At 45.2% G+C, this 9,446-nt stretch overlaps 1 protein-coding gene across 1 annotated transcript in view; it reads left to right on the top strand.

Moving 5' to 3' along the window:
- Positions 1–9,446, top strand: part of LOC117955581 (ankyrin repeat and BTB/POZ domain-containing protein 2-like) — a 36,623-nt gene that overhangs the window by 25,527 nt on the left and 1,650 nt on the right. The gene's annotated exons all lie outside the window — the stretch shown is intronic.

The following is a 9,446-nucleotide window of genomic DNA, read 5'->3' as shown; positions in this document are numbered from 1 at the left end:
GTGTGTGTGTGTGTGTGTGTGTGTGTGTGTGTGTGTGTGTGTGTGTGTGTGCGCTGATGGTTCTGGCTGAGCTGCCATTCACACACCGTTGTGTGTTTGCCACTGTGCAGATGTACTGTAAAGAAAGCATGCTCTGTACTGCATACAGGGACAAACTCATGAGCAAGCACCAACAAGAAACAGGTGGATGTGTTTGCTGATGTTTCCACATCTACCAGCTCTACACACGTGGGAACCTGGAATGTGTGTGTGCGTGTGTGTGTGCGTGTGTATGTGTGCGTGTATGTTAGCTCACACATACATACATATGTGTAATGTTACACTACTAATTTTAAAGGGTTACGTCTGCCACAGTGAATGTTCAGCCTCTTTTCTCAGTCTCTTCTTTGGAATGTCACCCAGCAGCAAGCCTGGCATTGCCAGACCCATGGATCTCCACAGATGCATTCTGGGTTGTTTATCTTTAAACCAATCACAACGGGGTCGGGCTGCACTCAGCTCTGCTTCTCAAAAATGACAAAAATGACAAATTCTTTTTCCATTTTTGACCCGGGAGGACAACACAAGGGTTACGTTACGTTGTGGTCTTTGGCCTGGAGACATGAATCCGACTGGAACAGAAACCCCGTCAGAGAGACAACCGGCTCTAACTGATCATATCCATTTTTTTTTGGGACTATGAGCTGAACATTCGCCGTGTCTGCAGCGTTCCCCTTTGAGGGGAACTCGGACTGCGTTGGTTACGACACTATTCCTAAAGGTGTTCCCAAAGTATCGTAACCGACGCGGTGTCTCGTTCCCCTATCTCGGGGGACAAGGGTTACATAAGTAACCTGAGACGTTCTTTGAAGCTCAAGCAGACGCGTTGTGCTGCTGGTGTCAGCTCACTGATGACGCCCCGCCAGGCCCCGGTGAGTCCGCCGGGGTTTCTGACACTGTCCTCTGCTCTCAGATGGCCCTCAGCGCTCCGCTGGTGTGCCCGGTAAATCCTCCAAGCGCGGTAAGACCCGGAGCGGCCAGGAGAACCCGGCACAACACCTTAACTCTGGCTTTAAAACACACTGGCAACGCCCTGGAGACCTGGCACCCACACACCCTGTCTGCACTAGCACTAACACGTGTGTGTGTGTGTGTGTGTGTGTGTGTGTGTGTGTGTGTGTGTGTGTGTGTGTGTGTGTGTGTGTGTGTGTGTGTGTGTTAGCTGCAAAAAATATGTTCACCTTATCAAGTCATTTAAAGTGCTCATATTGTGCTTTTTGGCTTTTTGCCTTTCCTTTAGTGTGTTATGCATCTCTTTTGTGCATGTTGTAATAAAGTGAAAAATCCCACCCCCCCATTCGAGGCATGCCCTCAATTTCTGCTTCTGACTGGCTAGTAGTCCTTACCTAGGTACTGTCAGGGCCCTCATACTCTGCTTCTGACTGGCTAGTAGTCCTTACCTAGGTACTGTCAGGGCCCTCATACTCTGCTTCTGACTGGCTAGTAGTCCTTACCTAGGTACTGTCAGGGCCCTCATACTCTGCTTCTGACTGGCTAGTAGTCCTTACCTAGGTACTGTCAGGACCCTTATACTCTGCTTCTGACTGGCTAGTAGTCCTTACCTAGGTACTGTCAGGGCCCTCATACTCTGCTTCTGACTGGCTAGTAGTCCTTACCTAGGTACTGTCAGGGCTTTAATTAACAACAATCATATGCCAAAATTCAAGTGCAATAAAAATATGATTTGTCATTTGATAAAAAGTAGCTTCTTATTTCAGGTTTTAAAAGGTAGATCTGTTCTTTAAAAGGTAAACTGGAAAACTAAATGGCTTAATGAGATGTGTATGTTTCAGAGAGTGTGTGTGTGTGTGTGTGTGTGTGTGTGTGTGTTTGTGTGTGTGTGTGTGAGTGTGTGTGACTTTTATCTGACTTCAGTTACCCTCTGCATGGTAATGCTTGACACTGTCCCACTTTCCATATTTAAAAATCACCAGAACAAAATATCAGAAATGCACACGTCCCTGTGTTGCTGGAGAGGAAGGATGGTAAGTTACATCACAACAAGACAGATTTGTTACTATCACCAGCCCAACACACGTGGGGGGGGGGTGTTACATCACTGGAGTGAAACACGCAGTTGGCCTAACCTTGGGAGTAACACGTGATTGTGTATTAATGTGTGTTCTGTGCTGCGTTGTTGCATGTTTTAATCACTCGGGACCTAGAGCCCTGTGTCTTAACGGGTGGTTGTTGGATGTTGTGATGGACGTTGACACGACGGAGAGTTAGCGGGAGCTTCTAGGAAGACAGGGTCCTGGAAACTACCCAGACAGCAGGTTATCTGCATGAGCCACCAATGATGTAGTCAAGACCACCTTAGTCGATTACAAGACAAGTCCAAGACCGGGACTAGTCGAGTCTGACTCAAGACCGAGTCCAGGACAGAAAAATAGGTCTTATGCATGACATTCTCAAGACAATCATTTTGGGTTTCACTTTCCCTCCAACATCATAAAGACACCTGGACTCGGTCCAGACCAGTGGCTGAGACCGAGACAAGTCCGAGTCCAAGTACTAGCGAGTCCAAGACGTGTCCAAGACAAGTCCAAGACCGGACTCGAGTACTAGAGCCCTGACCACTTCTGTTGATTCCTGGGTACAAAAAGCAAAACATATGTATATCATTTTTAAAAATGTCTCCAGATAGCTGGGCCAGCAGCATGAAACATTGGGGGGGGGGGGGGGGGTCTATATGCAGAAACAGACACACAAAGACAGACACACACAGAAAGACACACACAGAAAGACACACACAGAAAGACACACATAGGACAAGGGACCAAACGATGATCGAAATTTTCATTAATTTTTGATAGTTCGGAGAATGTCTTTCAAAAATCTAAATATCAAGCGACACAAGAGAAAGTCTGGTGAAACTCTAGATTGTGGTTTATTATCAGTCCCCTTTGGCACGGTGGCCCTGAATGACGGCGGGACGGTCTACCGATGACCCCGTTAGCTCTCCAGTCCAGCGGGGGGAACTGAGACTCTGAAGCCAACCCTGACATGGATATAAATGATATAACATCTAAATGCTAATATCTCAGCTTTTTAAAAAAACAATAACGGGGACATCACCTCAGCTGTTTTGGCTCCTTCTTATGTCCCCTCTCCCTCCTCTGGTCTGAGAACCCCCCCCACCCTCCGGCTGAAGAGTCTCCTTTCCTCCGGCTCCACTCCTCCTCTCATCCCTCCATCACCTCCTCTTCTCCTCATGTTAACCCATGGCTCATCTGTTGTTTGTTCTCTCTCTCTCTCTCTGTTTTTTCTTTTCTTCCCGTCTGTGTAGGCAGCCCGTTGAGTAACTTCTTTGACGTAATTAAACAGCTTTTTTCAGACGAGAAGATCCACTCGTCCCTCTCCCCCGGTGCCCCCGCCGCGCCTAGCTCCCCCGCCAAGCATGCCCCCGGCAGCAAGCCCAGCCAGCCCCCGCCCAATGACTCTAAATGCCCCCCCGGCAAAGACAAAACAAAGATGGCGGCCGGCAGCAGGACACAGGAACAACCTTAAGGAGCGGTATCTGTGCATGCCTAGAGAAAAAGCCGTTATCAGGTCTATAAGGGGGACGAGGACCCTTTAGAAGGAGTGAAAAAAGAAAAACAAATCTACTTTTTGCCTATACATTTTCTACCGTACAATGTGAATGGCTATTTCAGTTTTAAAGTTGATCAGTATTTTACAATAATTAGCAAATGTAGCTTTGTTGTCCCCACTTTGTGTCCCTCTGTGTGTCCTCGGGGGTCTTTCGGTGGGTGTGTGTCCTTCCTCACATGTGTGATGGCTTGACTTGTCTCTGCCACCAGGGATCATCCATAATAACTATTAACTCGGAGACCGAGCGACACCGAGAGAGTCTGAAGAAAAGAAAGAGGAAAACCTTCCCCTCTTCACCCCCTCCCCACGCCCCCCCTTCGAGTACTGTCTCCAGCCGCATCAGTAGAGTCCACTTCCCCCCCGACCAGACCAAACATAGAGACATCGCGTGAAAAAAAAAGAAAAGCCTTAAGACAGTGATGTTTGTCAATCTGCACACATGCTACCCCCCCCCCCTCCCCCTTCCTCTTTTCTCTTTCTTCTAACCCCCCCCCCCACATGTACATAAGAAACACACGTGCGTACTGTATGTACTGCTCAACCCAAACATGATGCGGGATGTAAAGACTTGCACACGCTGACAAACAGGAAGTAGCAGCGGCGGTGGCGGTGGACGAAGACGCGGACACGGACAAACGCCGGCTGGATTGTAATTCATTTTTAACGCCGTCTGTGTGGCGTTTCGGTAAAATGGGTTTAAAAGGTTGCCCATGAAGGGGAGGGGGGGGATGGGATATCGAATAAATGAATGATCTATTCCTCTGTACAGATTAAAATAATGTTCCGTATGTATAAAAGTGTAGTTGTGACATTATCTTTTAAAGTTGTGTTGCCATGTTTTTGGTTTTGTACTCCTGTCTGTGCAGGCCCGGTCACACCAGCATTTAAAAAAATACCCGCTGTCTGTCCCTTGATGTGCATTCATTTTCCAATCTGGCCCTTAGAGAAGCTGAGTTTGACAGTCCTGATCTAGAACAAGGCGTTTTGCCAGGGGGGGTAAGCGAGCATCCAGAAAGAGGACGTCCAGCGGGGACATTCTGAGGCTAACAAGCCATCACTAGCCGTTAGCATTCCATTGACTCCCATTCAATTTGGTGACCGTGAATATCTCTACATCTGAAGCATTTAAAGACTCTATTTATACATTGTTTATTTCTAAAGAAACATGACAATTTATAACAGGCTCCGTTACCTTGTAGCTCCCATTATTGCCCAGAAGAAGCCATTTTTTGAAAAGTAGGCTAACGATTGTGTCACAACCACGCGACTGCACAGTAGAGAAATCAACGTATAGTTAGGAGAAGCTTGCAGGTAATTTGGGGGGGGGGGGGGGGGGGGGGGGGGGGGGGGGGCGTGGAGGCATCATACAGTGAGTCCATGAAAACATCTGAAGAAAATATTTCAGCAACGTTATGAGGGATTGGAAATACTTCGCTATGTGCAAAGTGAATTCATATGAAGTGACATTGAGATTTCTGTTGCACAGCTACCAGAAGACTTACAGCTTTCAGACAGGTTGCTCAGGTCGCATCTACGTCTTCATGCTCAGTGTGAAGCTGCTCAGCATCACCGGGAAAGAGCTTCTAATAGACCCCACTGGTCTCTGTTGCAACTCAATGGGATCAGTGTGTCCATTCCTTTCACTGTCTATGCATTTTGGGGAGTCACTTCCTGGTTTGACCGGGCCTCGTCCATTAGAGACATGTCTCCTTTATCCTGTCCCACTTTTCACAAGTGAGTCAGATTCTGGGTTCAGTACAAACAAAAAAAATCTTTTTTTAAATTATTTTTATTTCCATTGTTTTTCACTCTATCAAACTGCTGTGTATATTTTTGTACTTCACTGTATTTATTGTCATTTTTTTTCTCCATTATTAATTTATTCTCAGTTATTTATACGAAGGATGTCGAGAATGTTTCTTAACGTTGAAATTATTTAAAGGATATTTTTGTCATGTTTAAGTTATTCGAACAAAAATGCTTGTGAGCGTTTGTTCCTCTTTTCTTTTCTTCTTTTTTACTCTTGACGAGAGAAACCTGTAATATATATGTTGGGGGGGGATGATTTACCGTAATTTAAGAATGTAGACGTAGCCTCTGTGAGAGGAACAAACCCATTGTTGATAACTGTCTCTCCTCCCTCTCTCCCTGTGTGTATGAGGACTAGGGTTGGGTCCCGAAACCCGGTGCTAGGACTGCACCGGTGCCTAAACCACCGGTTCCTACCGGACCGACTCCCAACGCAGATTTCGGTGCCAATTAAATGCCTTTAGCGCCGCTCTCTGATGCTCTAAATCCGACCTTAGAGGCAACAGAAGCATCGCTGCACCTGACGCTAGTCTCTTCCTGATGTGAGTCACTTTGCGCCAAGTTAGCATACAAGATGCTAACGAGAGAGACTTGTGTAATGTCAACAAAGTAAAAATGGACCTACTTAACCCTTGTGTTGTCCTTGGGTCAAATTTGACCAATTTTTAGGTTAGAGTTGTTGGTTTCTTTGGACCAAATTTCCCCAAAAAGACACAAAAGCGTGCATGTACGTTATATAGAAGCCACGTAAAATGAATGATTACTTTCATTGAACTGTGGTTGTTTGTTTTTTCAATTTTATGGCATTTGAAAACAATTGAGTCCAAGTAATCCGTAATTTTTGGGGGGTTTTAACAACAACAAAAAGGTGTTATTAAAAAGTGACAAACGTTTGAAAAAGCGTCAAAAAACACAGGAGGAAAAAAAGAAAACAAGTTCAGTCTCTGGCAAGACAACACAAGGGTTAACCATGTTGGTTGACTGCTAGCTTAGCTACAAGTTAGCATCAAACACAACAAAGGCTGTCAGTTGAATGGTGTTTTGAGCTAACGTTAGCAACCAAACTGTCATAGATAGCTAAAACCTCTAGCTTAGCTACAAGCTAGCAATCAAACACAACAGATGGTTGAATGGTATTTTGAGCTAACGTTAGCAACCAAACTGTCATAGATAGTTAAACCTCTAGCTTAGCTACAAGCTAGCAATCAAACACAACAAATGGTTGAATGGTGTTTTGAGCTAACGTTAGCAACCAAACTGTCATAGATAGCTAAAACCTCTAGCTTAGCTACAAGCTAGCAATCAAACACAACAGATGATTAAATGGTGTTTTGAGCTAACGTAAGCAACCAAACTGTCATAGATAGCTAAAACCTCTAGCTTAGCTACAAGCTAGCAATCAAACACAACAGATGGTTGAATGGTATTTTGAGCTAACGTTAGCAATCAACCGTAGATAGCTCCAACGTTTTTGAAATTATTTCCATCTTCTGTTATTGTTTGTAATGAGAAAACTTAATTATTTCATGGATTTCACAAATTTCAGTATGACACGTTAGGCTGTTACCCGTTTATATCTGAGCACGCGCGACTCAAATCTGCACTTGACTCACATCGGGGGGGGTGACAAACACTTTGCTTGACAGCAGGTGGGGTTAGCCTCCCGTTAGCTAGCAGCTGGACGGCTAAACGGTGTAACCAGTGGCCATATTTCACCGTAGAGGACGTCCAACAGTCGGTTTCGGATAGACAACACAGACGGTGTTCACTTGAAACTTGTAACCCTTGTTCCCCGAGATAGGGGAACAAGGGTTACATACGTAACCCTTGTTCCCCGAGATAGGGGAACGAGACGCAGTTCGAGTTCCCCTCGAAGGGGAACTAGTAAGCCTCGTTGTGCATTCAAACTTATTATAAAATACCCAATAGAAGTATCGCTTCAGGCAGCGTTTAGGCACTGGCCCCGTTTTAAAAGTGTTGTTTCAGCACCGGGATACCCAACCCGGATGATGACTCAGATCTCACCACTCTGTTCTGTAAATAAGCCCAGTTTACCGACACGCTTATTTTAAAAACCAAGGGGATTCCCACTCTTAGCTTTGACCGTGTTCGGTTGTTTGCATGTTCAGCATTCGTCTTTTCTTTGCATGTCGTCGTTGGACTTGTTCTCCCGTTTCCGCGTTTTCTCTCCATACTTAGTTCCGTTCATGCTCTATATGTGCATTTTGTTTTAATTTGCTTTGTTTTACATGTCGCTTCTCTTTCTTTTGCCGCCTTCTTCCTCCCTTTTGATTACTGTGTCGACGCGCAGTAACCGTGCAACGCATCCTCCTTACTCGTTCTCTCAAAGAGGGAGCTCTCTGGCGATGGGGTCGCCCGCCGGCTAGGGCGGGGGGGTCGGGTTTCCAGAGAGAAAAATTAAAGCAATACCTTTCAATTGTTTTGTACTTGGGGGGGGGAATCCAGAGCACACAGAATGGACTCGGAGCGCTACACTGAGCAGGATAACCACTGGCAATGTATTCCCTTTGTGATGTTACTGTGAACAACTTCAGTGCTAAAGGAAATAAATCTGTTGACTTTGGAGCTGTGTGCACATTTGTTTTGGGGGGTTTATTAAGATGTTTATTCACAAATATATACATGTTTTACATATTCAGGGTTGATCGGCTGCAGAGGATTTACATTACAGATGTCATCCTTAAAAAAAATTGTTTGTAGCCGTGTGTGCGTGTGGAGCCTCGTCGACTTCCTGTCGGTCCTTCCAGAAAAAAGCTAAAATTTGTTTTTTTGTGATTGTTACGGGAAAAAAATCCTTAATTATGCGGCACGTTTTCTTAAAAAATGCAATTGAATATGCGGGATATTTGTGCAATTTAATGCGAAAAAATTGCAGAAACTTGCAAAAAACAGATTTTAATGAAACAGAGAATGTCTGTCTTGTCGCGTGATTACGTCACTTCACAATGTTCCCATGGCAACAGGGGAAAACGGCTGCTCTTGTGCTAAGCTACATGTGTCTGTGTCTTCCGTGGACACGCACCACCGCTCCTCCACACGGTTGCTAGTAGAATGCCTAATGGACTCTTTAGAAGACGTCGTTGTCTTCACTCGAGCTTCTGAACATCGTCACACTGGAGAATCCTGAGAGAGGTGTGTGGAGCTGAGAGTCTTAATTAGCTTAGTATCAACTCTTGAAAAAAAATCCCAAATTCCTGCTGTAGAAACCTTTAAAAACAACGGGAGGGTTAAATATGATTAAGAATGACAGCTAACAACATATTAAAGTGCAGTTTTCTGCTGATATTTTCTTTCAACTAACACAAAAAATCTGTCTTTCGCGATACATTGCAGCCTTTCACGATGTATTCATTGCACCACTTCACATTGTGATGACATACATAAGAAACAATATTGTCATCCCTTGTTAAAAGTCTGTTATTGTTCCAGTCGTGTTGTCTCTAAGGAGACGTAACATCATGCATGGCTGCTACTCCCGAACTACTACTACTCCCCTACTCTCGACACGCAGAGTGGAGCGTGTAGAGTCTGTGGATCAACGTGGCCTCCAAAACCTCCAGGAGACCCGGTGGATCCCGGTCCGGGGCGCCCAGCAGCAGGCGGTGGAAGTCCTCGGCGTCCAGCAGCCGGTCCAGGTTCTGCAAGAACAATCCTTCACAGAACCGGCCGAGCTCGGCCGCTCCGTGCCGCTGCAAACGCAAACGCAGGGAAAGGTCAGGAACAGTTCAGCTACAACACCAATATACAGGTTTACCTCCCCCCCCGAAAAAAACGTCTTTTGGAAATGTATTTTAATGCCTTAATTCTAAAAATTAGGAAAAAAATCCTACCTTTAAGGACACAAATTTCCTTTGTGTAGGAATAATGTTCTTTCTTAAAATACAGGGGGCATAAGTATACACCCGCCTATGTTAAAATACAGGGGGCATAAGTATACACACCCTATGTTAAAATACAGGAGCATAAGTATACACCCCCTATGT

This window comes from Etheostoma cragini, chromosome 1 (assembly GCF_013103735.1).
Source record: "Etheostoma cragini isolate CJK2018 chromosome 1, CSU_Ecrag_1.0, whole genome shotgun sequence".
Taxonomy (NCBI): Eukaryota; Metazoa; Chordata; class Actinopteri; order Perciformes; family Percidae; genus Etheostoma; species Etheostoma cragini.
Note: the sequence above shows the minus strand (reverse complement) of the source record. Positions and strands in the feature narration are given on the sequence as shown.